Genomic DNA, 25,769 nt, shown 5'->3' on the forward strand with positions numbered 1-25,769 from the left:
TCTCCTCTCCTTCCTCTTCTTCTCCTCTCCTCTCCTCTTCTTCTCCTCTCCTCTCCTCTCCTCTCCTCTTCTTCTCCTCTCCTCTCCTCTTCTTCTCCTCTCCTCTCCTCTCCTCTTGTCCAGGTTCATCTCCCAGAGGCAGCTGGAAGTCCCTGTACAAACCCCCCATAGAGAAACGCACTGCGGATCTGCAGTGGAGGGTGGTGCATGGGGCCATGGCTACAAACAGACATGTGGCACATATGGATCCGAGGGCAGGGAGTCAGTGTTTTTTCTGTAATTTTGAGGAATCTCTGCAGCACTTGTGGCTTGAATGTCCAAGACTGAGCCGTCTTTTTTCCATGTTGCAGCATATGCTGGCTGGTTTGGGAGAGGTTCTGGAGGACAGGCTGTTTGTGTTTGGACCTCGATACACAGCAGCTCAGCGCAACAGGGTCTCCTTAGTCAACTTCCTGATAGGGCAGGCTAAAATGAGTATCTGGCTGAGTAGGAGGAACAAAATGAAAGGTCAGGGGTCAACTGATGCTACGCTCATGTTTAGGGGTCTAGTTGCCACTCAGCTAAAGGTAGAGCACCTACTACAAAATGGTCTCTAATCTGGAGGAGTTTGTGTCTGTGTGGTGGAGGGAGGGGCTTTATGTACTGTAGTTGACCAGTCTCTGGTTCTTAGTAAGCGATCCGGTCGTTTTGGCTAACTTCCTGTCAGCTAAACTAATTCTTTGATCTTTGTTGTCATAGAAAATGGATTTTTATTCAGTGATTATGATTAGGTGCAGATGGTAATTGTCATTATTGAAATTAAATTTAACATTATGTTTTTACTCTTTTGAAATGACAGAATCATATTGTTGAAAGGATGTGGCCAGAGGTTAATAATAGGGTAAACTACCCTCTGAAAAGGGCTCTCATCCACCTTGTGGACCAGGAGGAACTCAACATGGAGGACAACTTGATGCGGTATTGTGTGTCCACGCTTACCTGTCAGGTGGCTGAGATTGGACTTGACCGGATGGTGCAGGCCTGGAATGCACACAGGATCCAAGGTTAGCATACCACTTTTTAAAGTTTAAAGTTAAGTTGCTAGTACCACTAGTGACATGCAGGGGAAGTACCCGAGCGCTCCGGTGTTCATAACTGGTGATTTTAACAGCTGCAGACTGGACAAGGTCTTGCCCTCATTTCACCAGTACGTGGACTTACCGACGAGAAGGAATAACATACTGGACTTGTGTTATGGGAATATCCCGGACGCATACATCTCCCGTTGCCAGGCACCGCTTGGCTACAGTGATCACAATGTCATCATCCTGCTTCCTGTTTACAGGACCGAACTGAAGAGGCACAAGCCCAAGACATACAGCGCCCCCCAATGGTCGGAGGACAGCATCACACGGCTGCAGGGCTCCTTGGCCTGCACAGATTGGGACGTCTTTTCTGGTGGGAGCCTGGATGAAAGGCTCTCTGTCATTACGGACTACATTCAATTCTGCATTTCCACAACAATTCCAGTAAAGGTCTTCAAGAAATATCCAAATTCTAAACCCTGGATTACACCACATATCAAGCACCGTTTTAAGGAAAAGCAGAAGGCATTTCAACAACAGGACTGGGTTTCAGTTAAAGCAGAAGTAAGTGATATATTTGTGTTAATATAAGTCTTAAATAGTTATATCTTCCGACAGCAATCACTTACATAGAGTGTTTGGACCGAAACACGGGTCTGTCAGTCACTCTGCTCTGCTCTGAGCCGAGGAGAAAACTTTTCTCGTATCCTACAGTTTTTATCCAATGAGGAGAGAGAACGGCATGCAGGGCTGTGTGTGCAGCCAAGGGACGGCGTGAATGTGGTGATGTAGGGACGAGGACTGTTATGGTGCGTTCAAGGCAACTCGTAACTCGTGTTTTTCCGACCTGTGAAGTTGTACCAGTTCGATCTGGTACGAGTTCACGGCTCAGAAGTTACGAGTGGCCGTTATAGTGACTTTCACCGGTAAAACAGGTCGGAAAAACACAAGTGGGTTGCCTGGAACGCTACAAAGTCGTAAGTTGTGACTTGAAGCTGTAATTTATGGTTTCAAAAGCCTGCCTGGAACGCAGCATTAGCCAAAACGACCGGATCGCTTACTTCTGCTTTAAACTCATAACACGACAGATAAAGAATGAAATCTACAAAGCAAAACTCAGATACAAAGAAAAACTGGAACTAGAATTCAGCTCCATGAACACCCGGCAAGCTTTCCAGAAGGTGAGAACACTCACGGGCGTGGACCCACAACCCAAGTCAGCTGCAATAAATGACCCTACAACATTTGCTGAGTCATTGAACACTTTTTATTCCCATTTTGACACCATGGACTGTTCAGAGGAGTGTGAAGTGCTGCTGGAGACCCTCCCCCTCTCGGAGCCAGTGCATCAAGCTCCCTTTAGTGAGGAGGATGTACGTCGGCAGCTGGGCCGATGTAAACCTGGCAAGGCCCCAGGGCCAGACGGTATCCAGGGGCGGGTGCTGAAGGAGTGTGCCACGGAGCTCGCCCCCATCATGCACTCCCTCTTCTCCTTCGTCCTACAGGATGGCCACAGTGCCTACCCTGTGGAAAACATCCATCATCATCCCAGTGCCCAAGAAACCCCGCCCCTCAGAGCCCAACCACTACCGTCCAGTTGCACTAACGTCAATTCCGATGAAATGCCTGAAGAAACTGGTTCTTGACATCATCCTCCCATCTGTTGAACAACACTTGGATCCATACCAGTTTGCATACAAAGTGAGGAGGGGGACAGAGGATGCTGTGGCATGCCTCCTTCATTCACTCCTCCAACACCTTGAAACCCCCGGTAATTTTGCCTGACTTGTCTTCATTAACTTCAGCTCCGCCTTCAACACCGTCCAGCGCCACCTGATGATCAGGAAACTCCATCACCTGAACATCCCATCACTCCTCATCCACTGGGTCCACAGTTTTCTCAGCAACAGACCACAATCCACCAGAATGGGCAACGTGACATCATCATACGCCATCACCAACACCGGTTCCCGCAGGGCTGTGTGCTGAGCCCGTTCTTGTTTACCCTTTACACTAATGACTGCATCAGCCTCCCACCCACAACCCCATCAGCATCAACGGAGAAGCCGTGGAGGTGGTAGATGCTTTCAGATACCTGGGACTCATAGACAATAAACTCACCTTTGAATCACACATCCATGACATCCATAAACGCAGCCAGCAAAGACTCTCTGCCATCAGGAAACTGAGAGCTCTCTCAGTGGCCCCCCACCTCCTACTGTTACTATACAAGAGCATAATTCAGCCCATCCTCCTCTACTGCTCCTCTTGTTTCTTCAACATGTTGTCATCCCCCAACACAAAAAGACTGACACAAATCACTCATAGAGCTGCCAAAATCATTGGCCTCTCCACCCCCATCCTCTCTGACCTCAACACCATAGCCATAACACGCAGAAGAGGGTCAAGTTGAGCCGAAGCTTCGTCCCCTCTGCTATAACAGAACTAAATAGATTGCGTCGCTAAATGTGTGTTCCTGTTTAATGTGTATGGGTGGGTGATGTAATGTATGTATTTATGTATCTTGAGGTTGTGTGTTGCGTACGGGGGTGAAAACAAGTTTCCTTGTAAAGGACAAATAAAGCTGAATGTAGCTACACCGGTTCAACAAAAGGCCACGCTTCATACTGATGTCTTGATTTTCATTCTTTTATTCTCCTCCACCAACGTTAGTAAAATCACAGAACACCGTGAAAACTACAAATAGAAGCAGAGAGTCCATATGAGTCCATTGTATGCTCAAAGCATTTTGTACACAACCACAAAATTAAATACATATGAAACAAAACTCAATTACCGTTTGCGCCTCTTGAACACAGTGTATTTATCTCTGAGTGTTCAGTGGCATGACTTCCTGCCTCCATTCTCTGTGGTCCCGCTTTCTACTTCTGACCCACAATCACCCTCACCCTCACAACAGACCTCATGTGACCACACACTTTCAAAATAAAATGTCCTCACATGAAGGTTTTTAAATATCACAACTGAAATAATTTTTATCAACTTATTTATAAACGTAAGCTCTTTTTAACTCTCTTATTATCATGAATTTATATGTCTATTTATTAATCTTTTTAAACACTTCATTAACTCATGAAATACTGTCTCCAACAGTTACACTGAATCTGAATCTGAATCTAAATGTCCCTTTTAGCCTGCTATGTGAATAGGCTATATTGTGTTGCTAATTTTATCCCCCTTTTTAACACAGGGTTGATTCAAATGTTCAAATTGGGTATGCCCAAATGCTTCCAGATCATTGTGTGAATTTACAAGGCTGGGGTGCATAATATTGTCATGCTTCACATAGGGTAACTATTCTGGCAGAACTTGCAATGTATCACACGGACTACAGATGAGAATGAGCTCAGCAGCTAACTCTTTCTAACACATTTTGGCTAAAACCTGAAATGTTGATTACTGTAATGTGCGCTGTCTCTGATAGATGTTTGGTTATCATGTTTGCCATCCCCAGGCCTTATTTATAAATGTTTTGTCATCTATCTATCAATTCAAGGAATGTTTGTTTGTTTGTATGTGTGTCTGTGTCTGTGTCTGTGTCTGTGTCTGTGTCTGTGTGGTGGAATATACTGTACATCTCAATCTGTTTGTCAGACCAACTTGGGACATCTTGCTTTGTACCTTTGCAAGGTTTGGGTTGAAGTTTAAATTTTTTGGACCAAAAAGGCAAAAGTTATCATTAAAGTTGTACAGAAATGAAAATTGACTTTGAGCCCACTCTGGGTCATATAATTGGTGTAATAACTCATCTATCAGACAATGTAGGCCAAACTTTGTGCAAAATTCTATTTTTGATTAAATCCAGGATTTCTCATTGGATAGTGCAGGCCACAGATTATACGTAAACCTGCTCACGATTCATCAGCCAATGATATTGGATCCATCATCCGTCAATCTAACGTGTGTGTGTGTGTGTGGGGTGGGGGTCTGTAAAATAATTTATAGATTAAGCGCAAGTACAAGCCAAGTGAACTTAATCTTTTGATTGAAATCTTTTGATCCATATACAGTACAGGCCAAAAGTTTGGACACACCTTCTCATTCAATGTGTTTCCTTTTTTTTTCATGACTATTTCCATTGTAGATTCTCACTGAAGGCACCAAAACTATGAATGAACACATGTGGAATTAACAAAAAAGTGTGAAATAACTGAAAACATGTATTTTCTTCTTTGTCTTCTCTTCCTTCTTTTCTTCTTCCTCTCCTTCTTCTTCCTCCTCCTCTATCTCTGCCCCCACCAATTCTAGTTTCTTCAAAGTAGCCATCCTTTGCTCTGATTACTGCTTTGCACACTCTTGGCATTCTCTTGATGAGCTTCAAGAGGTGAACCTGACCTGAAAATGGTTTTCACTTCACAGGTGTGCCTTGTCAGGGTTCATTAGTGGAATTTCAGTGAGAATCTACAATGTAAATAGTCATGAAAATAAAGGAAATGCATTGAGTGTGTCCAAACCTTTGACCTGTATATTAAATGGATTAAGTTATTTCCTTGTACTGAACATTGAAGCCAAATACTTTTCTGTATAGCCAAGCATAAGAACATAAAAGTTAACAGAATACTTTTCTTTTTACTAACAGCTCACTTGAATAAACTTTTTTTCAAGGGCTTCCGAGGGTTAGACACTGAGGTGGATTGATATGCATGATGGTAAGATGTTAATTACCCAAACCTTAGCCCCTGATGATTTGTGTTTTGATTTGCTTATTTTAGGCAAGGGCATCCCAGATCAACTGGCTCTGGGTGGATGCCCAAAGAAATGCCAGCAGATTGTCTGCCAGAGGCTGCAGGAGCTGCACATGCTTACCTGCAGGAAGTGGGGTCCTCCTTGACACAAGTGTCAATGTTTGGGAGAAACCCATTCTCCACAGCTGAAAACCAGGGAGCAGCTGAACATGAATTTGCACAGCAGTACAGCAACATCTCTGAACTCTTTGACAGTACGGTCAACAATGAACCAACCCGTTTCCAAAGTGCAATTAGGGATCTTATAGATACTGTGAGAAGACATGTGTAGCCTGTTTCCAGATGTCTTGTTAACCTGCAGATGTTAGACAGGAGTATTATGTATGCATTCAACTTTCCAGATGTCTTGTTAACCTGCAGATGTGAGACAGGAGTATTATGTATGCATTCAACTTTCCAGATGTTTTGTGAACCTGATTCCTTCCTACTCTGGTTAAGTGTTACCAATTGCTGTATTAAAGAAACGCTGTATTAGGTCTCAAGTGACGAAAAGTGCTGCTGAAAAATCTCTTTGCTTTTTCTTTCTTTTTTTTGTCAATGTGTTTGGACATTACTTTTAATGATGTTAACTAGATCTTATAAATGGCCTATAAGAATCTCCTCTGTGCAACTATTTATGTAGTCAGTCAATGATCAAACTAGTAGCATGAATATGAATTACAGTCCAAACGGGTTAGGCAATGCAAGGCAATTTTATTTGTATAGCCCGTTTTTACAAACGGTTTGTCTCGAAGGGGTTTACTGTAGCATGAGCATCATAACAACATCCTCTTCCCTTAAACCCTCACATCCACTGAGCAGGCTGGTTTAACAGGCTGGCGAGGGGGAAGGGGGTCGATTCAGGTGGCGGTTGGTGCAGAGGGATGGAGCTGTGGAGAATCTGTGGAAACACAGAGAGTGCGGGACGCCAAGGCCAAACTACAAGGTGAGAGGGGGGCGGTGGGGGGTCTGTCTACTTAAATGTAGAGTGTCTGCATCTCTGACCTATGGAGAGAGCTGGTTCAGCAACTGTTTTATTAGCACATCAGTCAACAGTTCTTTCTCACATACATACATACATGATATGAAAATAACTAAGCTTCACTAGCCATTATCTGGTACAAAAGAAAATGCTATGTCCCTGCATTCTCTAACCTATGGTACAATAAGGACACCTCCTGAAGAGTGATCCAACCAAAACCCTCACAACTTAGCCATGTGGTTTGTGTAACTCTGAATGACTCATTGTTGTGCACTTTAACAGCATTATTTGTGTTTTATCCTGGGATGACAATACAAGACTTCCATGAATGTATAGGACGAAGATAGGCCTAATACATCCTGGAATGAGTGAAGCTTGCTTGCTGACATGTTAAAATAGAAAATAGATTTTATTTTTTATTATTATTATTTTTATCTCAAGTAATTATGCCTGGAAATAAAGGTTAAATAAAAATAAATAAATTAAAATGACTGTCACAACTGCCATGAGCAAAGATCAAAACCATTTTTAATCTAGGTCGTAGCCTATATTGAACGAAGTTACTGTAGCTATACAGCAGTGGTCACCAACCTTTTTATGCCCAAGATCCCTGGCCTCTGCCTTGGTGACAGGCAAGATCTACTTATTACGGCGTTGAGAAAAAAAGACTTTCCAGACTCCAGACTGTTACAAGTTGAGGCTTTTTATTTAGCCTAATTTTAATTGAATGAAATCAAACACACTGGTCCAGCCTTTAAATCGATGTGACCAAGAACACACTAAATGACTTAATTTCAGTGTAACATATGGAAATTATTTGTTAATTTTTAAATTGAATAAAATCAAACACACTGGTCTAGCTTTTAAATCCATGAGACCAAGAACACACTAAATGACTTAATTTCAGTGTAACATATGGAAATTATTTGTTCATTTTAATTGAATGGAATCAAACACACTGGTCCAGCTTTTAAATCCATGAGACCAAGAACACATTAAATCACTTAATTTCAGTGCAACATAAAATGGAAATTATTTGTTAACCATTCACAATAAAGAACAAATATATTTGCAGTGAGCAGACTGGGTAAACTACCAAATGACTGCTGTGTTTATCAACTGAAGTTACAACCAGGGTTCAAAATTAGCGGTCGCCAGTCGCCAGTGGCGACTAACTTTGATGCTTTGGCGAGTAATGAAGCCGGCTGACTGGCCACTCTGGCGAGTGAAAAAAAAAACTACTTCGTTGTTGTTGTTTTTTTTTTTTTGTTTTTTTTTTACTTCGTTGTTGTTACTGTTCCTCCCGACCCGGCTGTGACGCTTGGGTTGTGAGCCGGCGCACGTGTGTATTCCTCTCTCTTCAGTCTGGTGTTTGGCTGCACTTTCAATAAGAAAAGTTCCATATGAGCGCGATCAGCTGAGACAGAGCACAGTGGATGTGGCATTGATCAGATATCGCAGCGCACATGTTTCTATTTAACGGCAAAAAAAAAAAAACATTGCTCCAATTTTTTTGGAGTCTGATAAATACGCGATCGCGACGATCGAAACGGCAGCTTAAACCCCAGCTTTATTAGTAAGTGACTCCTACTGCTGGAAAAAAAAAGCAACAAGAGCAGTGGGGGGGAAGCTGCACAGCTACCGCGCGCACCGTTGCACGTCGCTCCAAGAGCCCAGTGCGTCCTGTCTGCAGCGGAGACACGGCCACTGAGATGCTGAGTGAGGGGACCGTTCCCGTAGCAACGCGCCTTTTAATGAATCATTTAAAAACCAAACACCCTGAACAGCATGCCTAGTAGGCTACGAGAGGGAGAGACGGCTGCAGCAGTTAAAACGAAAGTTCCTCGTCCCAGCTGTCGCCCACTCCGTCCGTGGCCGACGTCTTTTAAAACAGTGTTTCCCAACCTTGGGGTCGGGACCCCATGTGGGGTCACCTGAAATTCAAATGAGGTCGCCTGAAATGTCTAGTAGCCTAATTGATGAATTAAAAAAAATCTGACCAAGAAAGGTTAGGAACCACTGTTTGAAAAGACACCTGGGTTTTTTTGGAATGTACTTGCATCTTTCAGCACTCACAATGGGCTGATATAGGCTAAATGAAAAACTTTATATAACTTGTTGTGCTTTTTTGATGAGCAACGGCAACTGGAATATTCAAAAACTGTCAGAATAGTCAATAAACATTTACTTTCTTTGAAAATTAAGTTTAAAAAAATATTTTATTTAAAAACTTTATAACCACTTTCGGTATTCGGTATTATTCGGTTATTCGGCCAAGCGTTTTGACTTTATTCGGTATTCGGCTTCGGCCAAAAAAATGCCATTCGGTGCACCCCTATGCACATCTATGTCCATGTAGGCTACATTTATTGTCTGATCTTCCTTCATGGTGCACAGTGTCAGTCCTCCTGTGAAACTTTTAGCTACTAAATAATATGACTGAAGGCAGTGGAAGACTGCACATGTCGACACACCCCCATGAGTTGACGACATAAGGAGCTAATAAATAAATATATATAAATAACTGATAGTATTATTCGGTCAAGTTCTTGTTATAGGTTAATGGTTAAACGGTTAACCATGTGCATCCCTAAAATAAACCTTTTAGGGAAAAAAGGCAAACTTGACTCCTTTATTCCACACAAAAATATGCTAATAGCTATGATATGTGTTAAAAATGCTTATGAGTGTATTATAACAGTTCAACACAATGAAAAATATACAAAACAGCTATACATAATTTTTGGCCAGTAAAAAATCTTTCTGGCCAGTAGATTTTTAAAGCTCACTAGCCAGTTGACCAGTGAGCAAAAAAGTTAAGTTTGAACCCTGGTTACAACACAACACTGACAATATTCTCAGACAGTGCAACTAATGTAAGTGCAGTTCAGCTTTGTGTCCCATAACAATGCCATCTCAACTCAAGTCAATGTGACGGCTGTGACTGAACATGGTCTGTGAGTGCCTTATAGTTAGGCTCATAAGCACAGACAGCCAGTCTGAGGCAGTCTGTGAGGTGTCTGTCTGTAAGCCGACTCCTGTGCTTTGATTTGATGATTTTCATCTGTGAAAATGCCATTTCACAAAGGTAAGTTGATCCAAAATAGGCACTCACTTTTACTGCACATGCACTGAGGAGAGGAAACTTCTCTCTGCTGACAAGTCCCCAAAAGTCACTGTCCCTTGACCTGGCTTTCAGCTCTATGTCACTTTGCAAGTCAACTATCTCCATGTCCACTCCACCTGGAAGAGCAAATGCTTTCTGGAATTTAGCTGCTACCTCATCTGTATCAATAGGCAGGAATGGGTTTGAAACGAATGCAGCAATATCTTCCATGACGTGTAACTCACCAAAACGTCGACTGAACTCTGCTGCCAGTTTGTCCAGGTGCACACAGTACTGCTCAGGGTGAAAAACATAATTGTCTCTGATGGACTGTGACATTTTCTCCAGGTTGGTGAAGTGCATCAGCACCCCTTTCTTCAGGGAGTTTGGCCTTGAACGCCTTCACTGCGCTTATCATGTGGGGCAGGTGTCTGTCTTTTCCCTGAAGTTCGTTGTTGAGTGAGTTCAGTTTTGCTGTTAGGTCTGTTAGAAACCCCAGGTCCAGTAACCAGGCATCATCTGATAGTTCCCCGTGCTCCTCGTTCCTTGTCGACAGAAACATCTTTATCTCAGGCAGCAGGTCAACAAATCGCTGCAACACTTTGCCGCGACTCAGCCACCGTACATCAGCATGGAGAAGCAGGTCTCCATATGCGGACTCGAGCTCATCCAATAACGCCTTGAATAAGCGATGCTGAAGCGCTTTTGCTCGAATCGAGTTTACCACTTTAACCACCAGTGTCATTACATGAGAAAAGTCCACAACTTTCCCAGCCAAGGCCTGCTGATGAATCACACAGTGGTAATTCATGAAGTCGGGAAAATCCGGATCTTTCCGGCACAGTGCTATAAAACCAGCGTGCACACCGCACATCGCCGGGGCTCCGTCAGTAGTGATTGCCACGAGTTTATGAATGGGGATGTTATTTTCACGGACATAGCTTTTAAACACGTTGTAAATATCCTCACCTCTCGTTCTCTGTTTCAAATGGAGAAGAGTGAGGAAGTCCTCCTTTGTTGTAAAATCCTGAAAAGCCATCCTGACAAATACAGCAAGCTGAGCTGTGTCCATTACATCCAGCGATTCATCGAACTGCAGTGAAAAATATTCACAGAGCGACAAGTCCTTCAACACCTGTTGATCAACGTCCTCTGACAGTAACTCGACCCTTCGTGTCACCGTTGCAGGACCAAGCGGTACAGCACGGAGCGCGGCTTTTATGTCCTCTTTGTTTTTGAAGTTGCTGCAAACAGTCTCTGCCGTAACGGCCATAGCTTCCTTAAATAAATCCCCATCTGTAAAAGGCTTCTTGTGTTTAGCCAAAAGGTGGCTAACACGAAAAGACGCTTCAGTTGCAGCCTTATTTTGAGAAGCGGGTTTCGTGAAAAGCGACTGCTGAGCCTTCAGCACCGCTTTTAGCTCTTGGACTTTTTTAGCGCGAATTGTGCTCTTTGGTGGATAGCTGTCTTTGAATTTCTGGTGGTTAGTGTTGTGGTGCCGCTCCAAATTCCCTCGCTTCGACAGTGCCTGTGCCTGATGGCACAACATGCACACACACTTGTCTTTTACCATGGTAAAAATAAATTCCTCCTCCCATTCCGGATGAAAATTGTACGATTTCGTCTTCTTTCGTGGTGGACCCGGACCCTCCGCCATGCTTGCAGACAACAGCAGGCTATCACCATGGTGACGACGTTCGCGACAGTCACCTGTACACATGTCACTCTCATACTGTAAATGCAGCACCCGCCTGCTACATTGAGGAAAAAGAAGAAAAAAAAAGCTGTATCCGAAGTCTGAACGCCAATCAGGCATAATATGTTTTATACACATTTTATTAGTATTATTATTATATTTATTCTTCCGAGGTTTTTTTTTTCTTTTTCTTTTTCTTTTTTTCTCGAGATCGACAGGGCAAGCCTCCGAGATCGACCAGTCGATCGCGATCGACGGGTTGGCGACCACTGCTATACAGTCTTTGTCACTGTACAGAATAGACACTCTGTACTCACTAGCCTATAGCCTATAGGCACACCCCTCGCTTTCAATAATGCACACGATATGTGAGCCTCCGTCGTAGTAAAGCCCTCAGATCTACTCTTCATGTAATAACTGCGCCACCTTGTGGCTAAACATCAACTAGGCTACACTGAAGTCATCATAACTTCATAAGTTCTCATTTTCATTATGAATAGCCTACTATTATTGTTATCTGAAGCCGTGTCAGTCTTGACTGTGGGTGATGGGGTCCTCTATGTCTGCTAGTGTCTGTAGCCTAGCCTACAGTAATATTTTTGTCGACATTATTAAATTGAGGAACTTTTATTTTGAAGGGCACAGGGCAAGGAAGCACACTAGCCAATCAGAGGATCCGCCCACCCACGGAAACAAAATATTGAGTGGTAAAGTCATTTTGTTACAATAAGAACCAAAAACGAGAAAACGAACTGAAATTTTGATTTCCGTTTTTTTTTCCAAAACGAAAAAACGGCTTGTTTCTGGTTTCTCCTTATGTCAATTATTCCCAGAAAACAGACTGATAAAACGTACCTTGTAAGGACCAAGGTACGTTGGCTTTATGCACAGCTCCACTACTCCCTGAACTTCAGTCAGCTCCTTTAATTCCTCTCTTTTATTATTGGACACAATTGACCCTTTGTTGGCCTTCTGATTGGTCTGCTGTTCCACCAATCAGAGCGCTTCTCCCCATGTCACGTGTTGCACAACATTCTAAGGTTGGACAACCCTGGAATGAAACCCTATGAACCGAGATAGGTAGACAGCAATTTTTTTGGCAAAAACTACTTAATAATTTTTCAATATGGTTAAAATGTGCCTGGGGTTCCTGCAATAGCGACTCACAATATCTGGAACGTATTCCTGGAGTCATTTTTATCCCATTCCCCAAACCCAAGACATCAATAAACATAGGCTACTTGGCCCATGTGTACTGTATAACATATTACTTTAACCTTCTGTTAGTTGAGCTTAATAATAGGGTTTGGGGGTGGTCCACTAGGGGGAGCTGTAGGCATAGGTCAGGGGTTAACTGCAAAGTTTTGTTTGTTGTTGTTGTTGTGTGCAGTCCTCATGAGAAGTGAGCCTGTTTTTCCCTGGCTGTACTTTGTGCTATTGAAACTCATTCATTCTCCAGTCCACTCTCTGGTCGTGTTCATAGACAGAGAAGATCTAATACCTTCAAAGTTATCTAGCAAACGTAACATTACCACTGCTAATGTCTTTTGAACTTTGTGAAGTTTTACGAGGAGAAACGGGAGATCGGCGGAGATTAAGCGTTAGCTTGTAGCTAACGTTAGCTACAACGTTAGCTATAGCTAGTGAGTGACCAAAACAATGATTTTTCCCCATTTTTCGGAAAAGTCAGGTAATGCCCGTTCAACCGCTATTGAGCCACGTCTGTCCTCTATCATGGACACTATTTTTCTGATGTATAAGTTAATTAAAATTTTCCTTACAAGCAATTTAAATCTGCCTAATTTTCAATGGTTTCCAATGGGAGTTAACCCTTCCGTGACCATTGTTTGTCCAACCTAGCAACAGTAACCGTGGGGGGCGGGGCCTTGACAAAGGGTCAATTGTGTGTCTGATCATTGTTGTTGTGACTAATGAGGTCAGGCCATGGATGTATTATATTAACTGGATACCGGACCGGAAAATGGCCGCCGTTCATTTCAATGGAAGTTGCTCGCCTGGCGCATACGCCGAAAAAGTTTCTGACTTCCGGGTTTACTTCCGCGTTATGCGGCCCATAGAGCATGCGCAGTTGAGTCACCCCCCATGATGCTCTGCGGTCTCCCATCATGCCCTGGGGCAATGAGAACGAGCAACCGCCGTTCTAGTTTTGGCGCTGCACGTTCATGTATGTGTTACTTGAGTATTGAGTGAGTATTAAGACTTTTACAGGACTCACACGGACTTTAAAACAAAGATAATGATTTAAAAAGTAAGACGGCCGATCGTAGGTTTACTACGGTCGTTTATAGGATCGTTAAATCGTTTTGACAGTTAATTAATATACGATGTTACACTGAAAACGAGTTAGTCCGAACCTGTAAGCTTAAATCACAATGGAAAATAAATCATAATTAACTGTATTTTTGTTAAACATGACAGAGATGACCACAGAACACCTCAAATAATGTAATGAGGCTTTACTCTTACCTTTTTTATATTCAATAGTATATTTAACTTGCTGCACAGTTCACTAGTTGTAGTTACAGGATGTTGGTGGAGTATATAGTCACACGTGTTTTGTTTTTATCAACCACAGCTGTGATTAAAGAAAATTAGAACTCTTTGGCAAATGCATCTAATAATTGTCTGTACTGGCTGTGTTCATAGTTTCATCATCATCATTAAGCCTTCAGGTGGATGAGACTCTTTGTAATTCAACAGTTTAACTTACAATTTATACAATATTTCCACAACACACAGAATATCAGTGTCCACTAAATACAGCTGTTACAGAACCAGACATTTGAATTAAACACGATGCCCCAGACACAGTTGCAGATGTTGGATTTGGTAGAAGAAGAAAAAAGTCACAAGCATGTTTGTTTTTTTCCGAACAATTTAATAATATGATGATGAGTTTAAGTGATCATTTAGCATACTGACATTGAACAAACACACACTGACGACGGTGAGGAGGAGAGAGGAGGATGAGGAGGACGTCCATGGTTCTTCCTCCGGCCCCGGTGAAGACGGGGAGCCGCTGCACCGTCAGGACACACACACCACACACACCGACCATGGAGGAGTCTGGAGAAGTCTCGGTTTACATTTTACCACCGTGGCATTAATTAAGCCGTAAAATAAATTAACGTGAACGGAGCAACAGGTGTAGAACATCAGCCGCGATGAGACACTGTTGACACACACAAACACATACAGCATAAATGACTTATCAAGCTAAAATTACTGAAAAATATGGGTTTTACAGGGAAAGTAATGTAAGACAGTCCGGTTTCACGTCAGTAAATGCAGTCATACGAGGCGATCTCATCAATTAAAACGTTACGTTTAAGAATACGAGTTGACAAGAGACTAATAACAGACATTAACTATCATAAAGTTAAATTAACTCGATGTGACCAAACAAAAACTCACCTTTGAGCCGTGTTTTCCACTTTTCTGAGTGATTTTAGCACCGGACAGAGTCTCATTAGTTCAGGCATCCTCGGTCCCGAGACACACACGACCGCGCACTGCTGGTGCACGGACACAGCCGTGACGTCACGGCCAGAAAAGAGACTTTTCTGTGGCTTTTCTGACCGTTAGAAAACATTTTGACGGATAAAAAGTCCATGACTTAAAAATATAGAATACAAAGATTAGTAATTAACGGAGGTTACAGCTGGAAGTGTCCTGTGAACAGTTTTACAGGCTTCTCTTTTACTATTGCGGTCTATGGGAAAAATCCTTTCTGGGCCGCATGGGATTTTTTGTTGCAGTACCACGGGTGGCCACTGGGAAAAATCGGCGTGCCTGCTGAGAGGATTACAGGGGGGCTGGGTCAGGCACACCTGGACATTTTAGCCTAAATGAAAACACAAAAGGGTATATAAAGAGGGAATGAAATCAGTCTCAAATTTATGAAAAAGGAAATGTGGGAACATAGATAAATAAATCTTTGCGCTGTGGGAACACAAGGCCTAAGTTTCAGTGAAAAAAAAAGTTAGAAATATGGGAACATAGGAATGACCCTGTTTCGATGAGGTAAAAAATGTTGATGTGATGCCCCCCCCCCCCAAAGAAACCCCCTTTCCCTCTGGTATGATATGTATGTAAGAAATTTTCATAAAATAACATGGGTACAAAGGTTATTTATGAAGAAACCAGTTTAAATTGTTTGTTGTTTTGAATTTTATACAGGCGAAACCAAGGTTTGAGCCTATAGCTACCTTCCTGGGATGATAATATCCATTGGTATCCATGTACTGTTTTACTTTTTTTTTTTTCTTTTTTTTTTTAAATGCTATTTTCTTCAAAACAAAGTACAAAATGGAAAAAATAAATACATAACATGATTCAGAGGGACTCAACTGATAAAATGATATGCCTTACAACTCCCCCAAAAATTAAAATTTGGGCACAAATGGGTTAACAATAAGATAGGGCAATAAGAGCAGCACTAAGATAAGGTAAAACAAATAAAAGCTAAACTAAAAGATGAAAATAAGAGTGTCAGGGTGAAATGATGGCCAGAGAAAACAGGTGGGTCTTTAAGAGTGATTTAAAATGCTCCAGAGTTTCAGCTGCTCTGATGTGGAGGGGAAAAGCATTCCACAAATTTGGGGCCACAACTGAAAATGCTCTGTCGCCCTCGCTCTTAATCTCATAGATCAACTTGAAACAGATTCATTATTCCCAAAGATATTGTCATCCTCGCTTTGTAGGCCTATCTCTCTCAACCTTATGTCATTGCAGTCTAGACAAATGGCTTCCTCTTGTTGCAGAGTAAAAAGGGGCTCTCTTCCACCTCTGCCCTATGTGGTGCAGAGTAAAATTACTGTAATGTAGCCTACAGTACACTGTATCAACCCATATTACTGTAGTGTACAATACTGTAAAAGTGCTTCCCACTTGTAAAATGCTGTAGTACAGCATCATACTGTAAATATGGCAAATCTGTACTGTAGTAAAGCCATAAATCTAAATGTAAAATGTAAAAAGTTCTTGTCCCACTGTAAGCTTAAAGCAGAAGTAAGTGATATATTTGTGTTAATATAAGTCTTAAATAGTTATATCTTCCGACAGCAATCACTTACATAGAGTGTTTGGACTGAAACACGGGTCTCTGGTGACGTAGCGACGAGGACTGTTATGGTGCGTTCAAGGAAACTCGTATTTTTCCGACCGTGAAGTGGTACCAGTTCGATCTGGTACGAGTTCACCGGTCGGAAGTTACGAGTGGCCCTTATAGTGACTTTCACCAGTAAAACAGGTCGGAAAAACACGAGTGGGTTGCCTGAAACGCTACAAAGTCGTAAGTTGTGACTTGAAGCTGTAATTTACGATTTCAAAAGCCTGCCTGGAACGCAGCATTTTTTTTTTTTTTTTTTTAATATTTTATTTACAGTTTTTCATTTTACAAAACTGTACAAAACATACCACATAGGAACAGTTAAACATAAAAGGAAACAGAGAGAGAAAAATAAAATAAAATTAAAAAAAAAAAAAAAAAAAAGGGGGAGGGGCTGCCAGACATTCATTATTTACCTTTTACATAGATGGACTTGTAGAAAACACAAAACAAAATTGCAGTTGTTAAGGTAAAACAAGTACCACGCGAAAGTTTGAGTCAGGTATCATCCCTGACATTGAGCCAGGAAGGGTCCCCAGATTCTCTCAAACCTGTTCTGTCCCTTGGGTTTGTGCAAGCGCAGTCTTTCCATTTGAATGACCGACAACATCTCACTGAGCCAGTGAGCGAAGGTGGGAGGAGTGGTGGACTTCCAATTTAAAAGAATGAGTTTCTTGGCCACCACCATCCCTAGGTGTAGAGCGACCTGAGTGTCATGCAGAAGATCAAAAGTCTCAGTCGAGCAACCAAGGATGGCCAGCTCATGGTTAGGCTGAATGGCTCTAGAGTAGGCTTTTGACAAATGTTCAAATATATCTGACCAAAAACTGTGCAACTTAGGACAGAACCAGAAAAGATGTGCTAGTGAGCCCTCGGCAATATTGCACCTATCACATACAGGGGATACAGATGGAAAAATACGATTTAGCTTTGTTTTGGAGTAATGTAACCTGTGCAGCACTTTGTACTGAATTAGCCTGTAACGTGAATTAACAGAGCAACAATGGACACGAGAAAGTGCCTCCTCCCAAAGTTCTACTGATATTTCATGGTTCAAGTCTTTGGACCAGGCCAGAGTCCTGCACGGGTCCAATTTTGGAAACCCGCGCCCGCCCGACCCGTTGTTTTTTAAGCCCGTGTCCCGACCCGTCACCCGTGATTATTTCTGACTACAACCCGGATCCGACCCGCCCGTCAATATTAAGACCCGCTGCCCGACCCGCTGCCCGTTAGATCGCCGTCATCACCGGCGATAACGGAGGTACAGCCGTACTCTTTAGAAAAAAGAAAAAAGAAAAGAGAGAGAGGGGGGGGGCGTACTCTTTCGCGGCTATTTCCGGAACGGAGAATGATAGCGACGTAATTCTTTTTTTAATGAAAGCAGGACACTTCAGCCTTTACATTGATCCCATCGGTGTGTTTGTAGCTTACCCAGTCGGCCTACAGAGAAAAACTCACGCGCAGCTGCATGAACCAGCGTAGCAAATCATTTTTTTTTATCACTCACGGCAACAACAGAGCAGCATCTTGATGTAAATAAACGATCTTTGGCCGCTCGTGTGACCGCTCACAGCTTTCCCTGGAGTTTAGCCTGTCATGGCTTGACTTCTCAGCTTGGGGTCATGCCTATGTTCCCACAGCCCTATGTTCCCTCAGCCCTATGTTCCCTCATTTCTAACTTTTGTTGTCACTGAAAATTAGGCCCTATGTTCCCTCAGCCCTTTGGTCCCACCATTGGTTGGGTTTAGGCAATGAAGAAAGGAGTTGGTTAAGTTTAGTAAAAAGACCAGGTAGAGGCTAGACAGGCCAGATCGGTAGAGTCCAGATAGGTGGAGAGAGTCCAGAGGGAACATAGGGCTGAGGGAACATAGGGCTGTGGGAACATAGGCACGCTCCCGGCCGACACATACACCCGCTACCCACCCGCGTTCATTTGAGTTCCGCCCGTGCCCGACCCGTGAATTTTCACAAGACAGCTTATCCACCCGTTGAACACCGTTTTTGCGGGGTACCCGTCGGATACCCGCGGGGATCCGACCCGGTGCAGGACTCTGGACCAGGCTACCCTGATGAAATCAGAGGAAACTGACTTGGTGAAAGAACCCACAAACTTTGATATTAACTGTTTGGAGTCTGGAGGGAGCAGGAGGGTCTCAAGGAAAGGATGAGTGGTGGGGATGGAATTGAAATGTGGCCAGTTCTCCTTGACATAATGTCTGACTTGGAGGTAGCGAAAAAAGTGAGAGTTTGGAAGATTGAATTTGTTGCTTAGCTGAGCAAATGATGCCAATTGGCTGTTAATGTACAGATCTGAAAATGTTTTAATACCCCTATCTCTCCAGACAGCAAACATCCCGTCCAGCCGGGCAGGCAAGAATGAATGATTTTGACATATGGGTGCCTGTGTGGAAGCACTAGGAACCTGGCAAGCCGCTTTTATTTGCTTTAGGATGCGCAAGGAGTTCTTGACAGTGAAGTTACGATTAATTAATTTGACTACTGGGGCGGGGTCAGAAAACAAAAGGGCAGGAAGTGATGACATGTGGACTGTAGCAGCTTCTAGCTGTAGCCACAAAGGGTTCTCCTCGGCTATGGCGCTTCCACCCTTCCAGTAGGTGAGAGCCCTGGAGTTAGCTGCCCAAAAGTAGTGTCTAAAAACAGGCAGTCCAAGACCACCGTTTTTGGAAGGTTTTTGAAGGTAAGCCTTGGATATCCTGTGTGATTTGTAACCCCACACAAAGGACAGTATGATAGAGTCAAGCTTCTTAAAAAAAGATGCATTTAAGTATATAGGTAAATTCTGAAAAAGGTATAAAAACCTGGGAAGGGTCACCATTTTGATTGCATTTACTCGGCCGATCATAGATAGGGGCAATATTCTCCAAGACTCAATATTTGTTTTAAGTTTTTCTATAGATTCTGTAAAATTAAATTTAAATAGGTGTTTAGGATTTTTAGTCAATTTAAGCCCTAAATAGGTGAAGTACTCCTTCGTTACTTTGAAAGGCAATTTTGTTAGAAAATCATCAGTGAGTTGGTCTGTTAAGGGCATGAACTCACTCTTCCCCCAGTTTATGGTATAGCCAGAGATGTTCCCGAAAGCATTTATATATTCTAGTAGGACAGGGATGGAGACAACTGGATCAGCTAAACAGACAAGGAGATCGTCCGCATACAGAGTAACACGGGTCTCAATACTGCTTGAGCAAATACCTTTAATGTTTGAATGTTCTCTAATGCCAATAGCCAGCGGCTCCAGCGCTATATTGAACAGCAGGGGGGACAATGGGTCTCCCTGGCGGACGCCGCGTTGCAGGGTGAACAGACCAGGGGCCTCATTTATCATTGTGGATACACCTTTTTTTACGCCATTTTCCCCTCGTTTTGTGCGTACGCACTTTTCTCCGCCAAATTTGGGATCTATCAAGCCAAAACCTGACGGGGAAAAGTGCGGACATTTACACCCATTTTGACCCTGGCGTACGCCTTTTTTGAGGAACAGGAGGAATTGGCGACACCGTTGCTGAGTCAGAGAACTGCAGTGTGAGAGGGAGAGAGGAGCGGAGTACATTTAGAAGAGCACAGTAGGATTTTTTGAAGTAATTGTGGTAGTGGTTGACAGTTGATGCTGGCAATCCAACCCGCTCTATAATAACACTAGGCTCTATGTTAATTGATAAACAGAGCGTATTGTGGATTTTGCTTTTTTCATTAGGCTATATGTGACGTCCGATCAAACCATCCAAGTTTAAAAACACACCGGCAGCAGCGCACACTCATCTGCAGCTACTGAGACTGTTATTAATCTGTCACCTGAGTTAACGAGGTGCACGTGTGTTTGGAGCTGACGAGAGAATAAAGAGTGAGACAACGCGGCTCTGAGGAGGAACTGTGAAGGACTCAGCTGTAGCCTAATGGGAAATGACCTAAACCGAGTCCAGTAGAGCTGTAACTGTGTAGTGGAAAGGCGTGCAAAGTAATGGTAACTATCGTCCTGCTTCCTACATTGTTTTAACATCTAGGTAAAAAAAAAAAAAAAAAAAAGAAAGATTTTCTGGGGTAAACGGACAGATTACATAAGATTCTTCTTCTTTCTGCTCCCTTTTGTTGAGATTTGGGAGGTTTTTGTTTTTATTGTAGCTTATTAAAATGCAAGATCATTTTTCTGACTGATTTATTGCCCGTGTATCTGCTTTCGGAGAAGTGGAGAAGTTCCGCTTCTTTCCCCCGTCCTCCGCCCATTGTCTCCGTTGTCACTTTGTTGTCACAAAAGTTGCTGCGCCACAGAGCACATGGCTAATTAAATATGCACGTGCTGACCATATATAGTTGTATATAGGCGTTCCGGGGCGGAGTAAGAGGTGTGTTCACGTGTGCACCATTCTTGAGTCCTGTGTGATTTATTGCGGAGAGTTGTGCGTACGCACAGTTTGATTGATCTGAAAAAGGTGTAAATATTTAGGGTGTACGCCATTTTCGTCTTTTCGCCGTACGCAAATATTTAGTAGCAGTTTTACACCCTCTTTGATAAATGAGGCCCCAGATCTATCTCCATTTGTTAGAATGGAGGATTTTGGGTTGCTGTATAAAATCTTGACCCACTGTATGAAAGTGTCACCGAATCCAAATTTCTTAAGTGTCGCAAATAGATAGGGCCATTCTATCATATCAAATGCCTTACGAGCATCTAAGGACAATATAGCTGCTCTGTCATTTTTGCCATAATCTGCATACATGATGTTAAGAATTTTGCGGACATTACAGAAGGAGTACCTGCCCGGGATAAAACCCGTTTGGTCAGGATGAATGATACTTGCTACATTTTTTCCGAGCCGGTTTGCTAGAACTTTTGTAATTATTTTCAAATCGTAATTTAGTAGGGCAATAGGCCTGTAGCTACCTGGGTCTGTTTCATCCTTGTCCTTTTTTAGTAAAACACAAATATTTGCTTCACTGAGAGAGGATGGGAGCTGTTTGTTTTTAAACGTATCTCGGATCATTCTCAACAGGGAGGGTGCAAGGTCCCCTAGAAAGGCTTTGTAAAATTCTGGCCCAAACCCATCTGGGCCCGCCGCTTTGCCAGTGGGGAATGATCTGATGGCCTCCTGTAACTCACAAAGTGAGAAATCCGAATCTGGACTCTCCCTGAATGCTGCGTCTAGTTTTGGAAAATCAAGCGAATTAAAGAACTGATCAAAATCTTCCTGTGTAGCTGTTGATTCAGAGGTGTAAATTTCTGAGTAGAATTCTTTAAAACGTTCATTAATGTCCTTTAAGTCTGTAAGCATATCACCAGATTTAGATTTTATTTTGTAAATAGCTCGTTTTGCTTGTTCTCCTTTTAACTGTCTTGCCAGTAGCTTCTGTGGCTTATCACCAAGCTCAAAGTGCTTCCGTTTAAGTTTTAATAGTAAGTTGCCTATCTGTTCTCCCAATACTCATACTTTAATTTAAGAATTATATTGTAATCTGATTGGAGTAATGAATTACGATAGACCTGTTCAGCAGTCTGTAGCTCTTTTTCGATCTCTTTCAATCTGCCGCGTTTAGTCTTTTTCAGTGTTGCTTCGTAAGAAATAATTTGCCCTCTAATATACGCTTTGAGAGTTTCCCACAGTGTTGTGTCATTCACCTCCCCGTTGTCGTTGGTCTCAAGGAACTGTGATATATGTGTGGTGATGTGTGTTTTAAAAGCCTGATCCTCAAGGAGGTAGGGATTAAAACGCCAGCTATAGGCTTGTTTAGGGGAGCACAGTTTAAGATTAATGTTAACAGGACTGTGGTCAGATATTATGATGTTGTGATATTTAGTGTCAGTGGTGTTAGAAATTAATCTGGAGTCTGGAGAAAATAATCGATCCGCGTGTATGATCTGTGCACGTGTGAATAGAAAGAGTAATCCCTGTCAGATGGGTGCTGCAATCTCCAAATATCCACCACCTTCTTTGTTCTCATCAAATTGTTAATAGCTTGTACAGCAAGAATAGTGGGTGGGGGGGCAGAAGACAGCCTGTCTAAATAAGGATCTAAATAGCAATTAAAGTCTCCCCCTATTACTATGTGGCTTGAATCATCGTCCGGGATCAGATCAAACACTTTTCGAAAAAAAGCTGGGTCATCCGTGTTCGGCCCATAAATATTCACTAGCGTGACAGGAAATGAATTGATGTGCCCAGTTACAATTATAAACCTGCCATTTGGGTCTATTGTTGATGCTTGAAATCGAAAAGGCACAGTCTTTCTGAAGAGAATGGCAACACCTCGGGCTTTCGATGTGAATGGTGACTGATAGACCTGTGAAATCCAGTTAGCCCTGAGTTTCCTATGCTGAGTGGCTGTAACGTGGGTTTCTTGCAAAAAAATAATGTCAGATTTCAGTGATTTCAAATGTGAGAACACTTTTCCTCGCTTAACTGGGTGACCTAAACCGCGTACGTTCCAAGAGACCAAGGACATGAAATCCAGAGTATTATTCACGTATGGTACCTTTTGCATTAGAGTAAGATACAAACTTAACATTTAGCCTGGCAGCCTGTCTCAAACAAAAAACAATAATAACATGAACAGTTAACAAACCCACAAACAAGCCCCCCACCCAAAGCTTCCCCAAACGAAGCGTAGTTACCCTCATCCACATCTGGGATCGCCGGTCAAAAAAGAAAAAAAAAGGAGAAAACCTCCATCCAACCGCCCCTCATTAGCACACCATAAAGGTGGATTTAACATTGACAAAAAAAAGCAAAAAACCGCTGAGGTTAAAGTTTACTCAGAACATGTTTAGACTCTCTTCATCTTTAGAAAACTGAGCTTTCAGAGTTTTTGATTAACAAAAGTCTTGGCCTCGTCCGGATCGTCAAATGCTTTTACTTGCCCTTGGTGGTGAATGTGGAGTCTGGCCGGGAAGCGCAGAGAATGACGAACCTCCTTCTCTCTCAGGAGCTGCAGCACCTCACGGAAGCTCCGCCGTTGCTCCATCACCTCGGCGGTGTAGTCGGGGAAGATTAGGATTCGGTTGCCTTCGTATTCCATTGAGCTCTGCCTCCCGAGCCGCAGAATCTTTTCCTTCTCCTGTGTAAGATGCACCCGTGCGATTATCATGCGGGGTCTGGATCCTTCTGGTGGTTTAGGCTGTTGTGTACGGTGCGCTCTGTCGATGACGACCGGCTTGGTGAAGTTGTCGTCCCCCAACAGCTTGGGGATCAGGTTGGACACAAACTCGGTGGGCCTCCCCCTCTCCTCACCCTCCGGGACGCCGAGGATCCTTATATTGTTGCGCCTGGATCTCCCTTCAAGATCCGAAAGCTTGGCCCGTAGCTTCTTGTTCTCTTGCTGCAATTCAGTGACTGAGGTTTCCATCGCGTTGATACGTTGCTCGTGGTCCGCAGCCTGGTCCTCGGTGGTAGTCAGTCTCTCGGTTATCTCCCGTTGGGCGGCCAAAATGCTCTGAAAACTCTGCTCGAACTTGTCAAAGCGCTCATTAAAAGACTGCAAGAGCATCTTTGACATTTTATGCCAAGCGAGTGGAAGCTCGTCTTCATCTTCAGCTGATACCATGACCGGTGAATTCTTGCTAGCTTGATCGTGGCTAGCGTTAGCTGTGGTGTTGGCTAGCGGCGGCCAGCGGCCGGCACTAGCTGAGGTGCTGGCCTGCGGCGGTGGGCGGCTGGTGTTAGCTGAGGTGTTAGCTACCGGCGGTGAGCGGCTAGCGTTAGCTGAGGTGTTGGCTAGCGGCGGCGAGCGGCTAGCATTAGCTGAGGTGTTGGTTAGCGGCGGTACCTTTCCGCCTCTCGCAGTTTTACCGGACATTTTTGCGTTCTTCTCAGTGGTAGTGTGAGCACGAAATGAGGTTCGACAAAAAAAAAGCGAGTCAAGTGTTCAAAAAAGCGGTTTTGGATAGTAAGAATTGGCGTACTGTGAGGAGCTCGAGGAAACACGTCTACTCTGCTCTCATCTCACTAGCGCCCCCCCCCCCCCTGGAACGCAGCATTAGCGAAAACGACCGGACCACTTACTTCTGCTTTAATGCCTGACACAATGACAGTAGTGCAGATTGTTTAGTGCTGAATTACTGTCCAATAGGCTACATAACTGTTCTGAATAATGAAATGTTTGAATAATTGAATTCACAGTGGTTCTCCCAGCATTTAAAATTAGTTTGACAGATTTTGACAACTAGTTCAACAATTTAGTATGTAATGACTCAAGCAATGAAATGAGGACTATTAGTTTTACAGGGAACGACTATTTAGCATTCATAAATATAGTTCATTTTGACTAACATGATGTGATACTCACAAATGTGTTTTGTTGAGATATTACTGTTGTTTCATTTCATCTGAAGTCATTTCTTGGGTTATTGCCAATGTTATCATTAGGGTCCGGGCAGCGCAGCTGCCAGGACACTATTGTATTCCTAGGAATTCTTCTTCTTCTTCTTCTTCTTCTTCTTCTTTCTTTCTTTCTTTAGGGTCCGGGCAGCTAAGCTGCCGGGACACTATTGTATTCCTAGGAATTCTTCTTCTTCTTTAGGGTCCGGGCAGCGCAGCTTCCAGGACACTATTGTATTCCTAGGAATTCTTCTTCTTCTTCTTCTTCTTTCTTTCTTTAGGGTCCGAGCAGCTAAGCTGCCGGGACACTATTGTATTCCTAGGAATTCTTCTTTAGGGTCCGGGCAGCTAAGCTGCCGGGACACTATTGTATTCCTAGGAATTCTCCTTTAGGGTCCGGGCAGCTAAGCTGCCGGGACACTATTGTATTCCTAGGAATTCTTCTTCTTCTTCTTCTTCTTTAGGGTCCGGGCAGCTAAGCTGCCGGGACACTATTGTATTCCTAGGAATTCTTCTTCTTCTTCTTCTTCTTTAGGGTCCGGGCAGCTAAGCTGCTGGGACACTATTGTATTCCTAGGAATTCCTCTTCTTCTTCTTCTTCTTCTTCTTCTTTCTTTCTTTCTTTCTTTCTTTCTTCTTCCAAGGAAGTCATACTTCCCATGGGCGAAAACTCACCAAACTTTGTGTAACCCATATGGTTACGAAGCCCATATGTAAT

The 25,769-nt window shown here is 43.1% G+C and overlaps 1 pseudogene; it reads left to right on the top strand.

Annotated features, from left to right (window-relative positions):
- The first annotated feature begins 353 nt into the window (after positions 1 to 353).
- On the top strand, positions 354 to 10,573 carry LOC146975961 (uncharacterized; annotated as a pseudogene).
- The last annotated feature ends 15,196 nt before the right edge of the window (positions 10,574 to 25,769 follow it).

Source organism: Trachurus japonicus, chromosome 13, assembly GCF_045865225.1.
Source record: "Trachurus japonicus isolate A0001 chromosome 13, Traja_1.0".
NCBI lineage: Eukaryota > Metazoa > Chordata > Actinopteri > Carangiformes > Carangidae > Trachurus > Trachurus japonicus.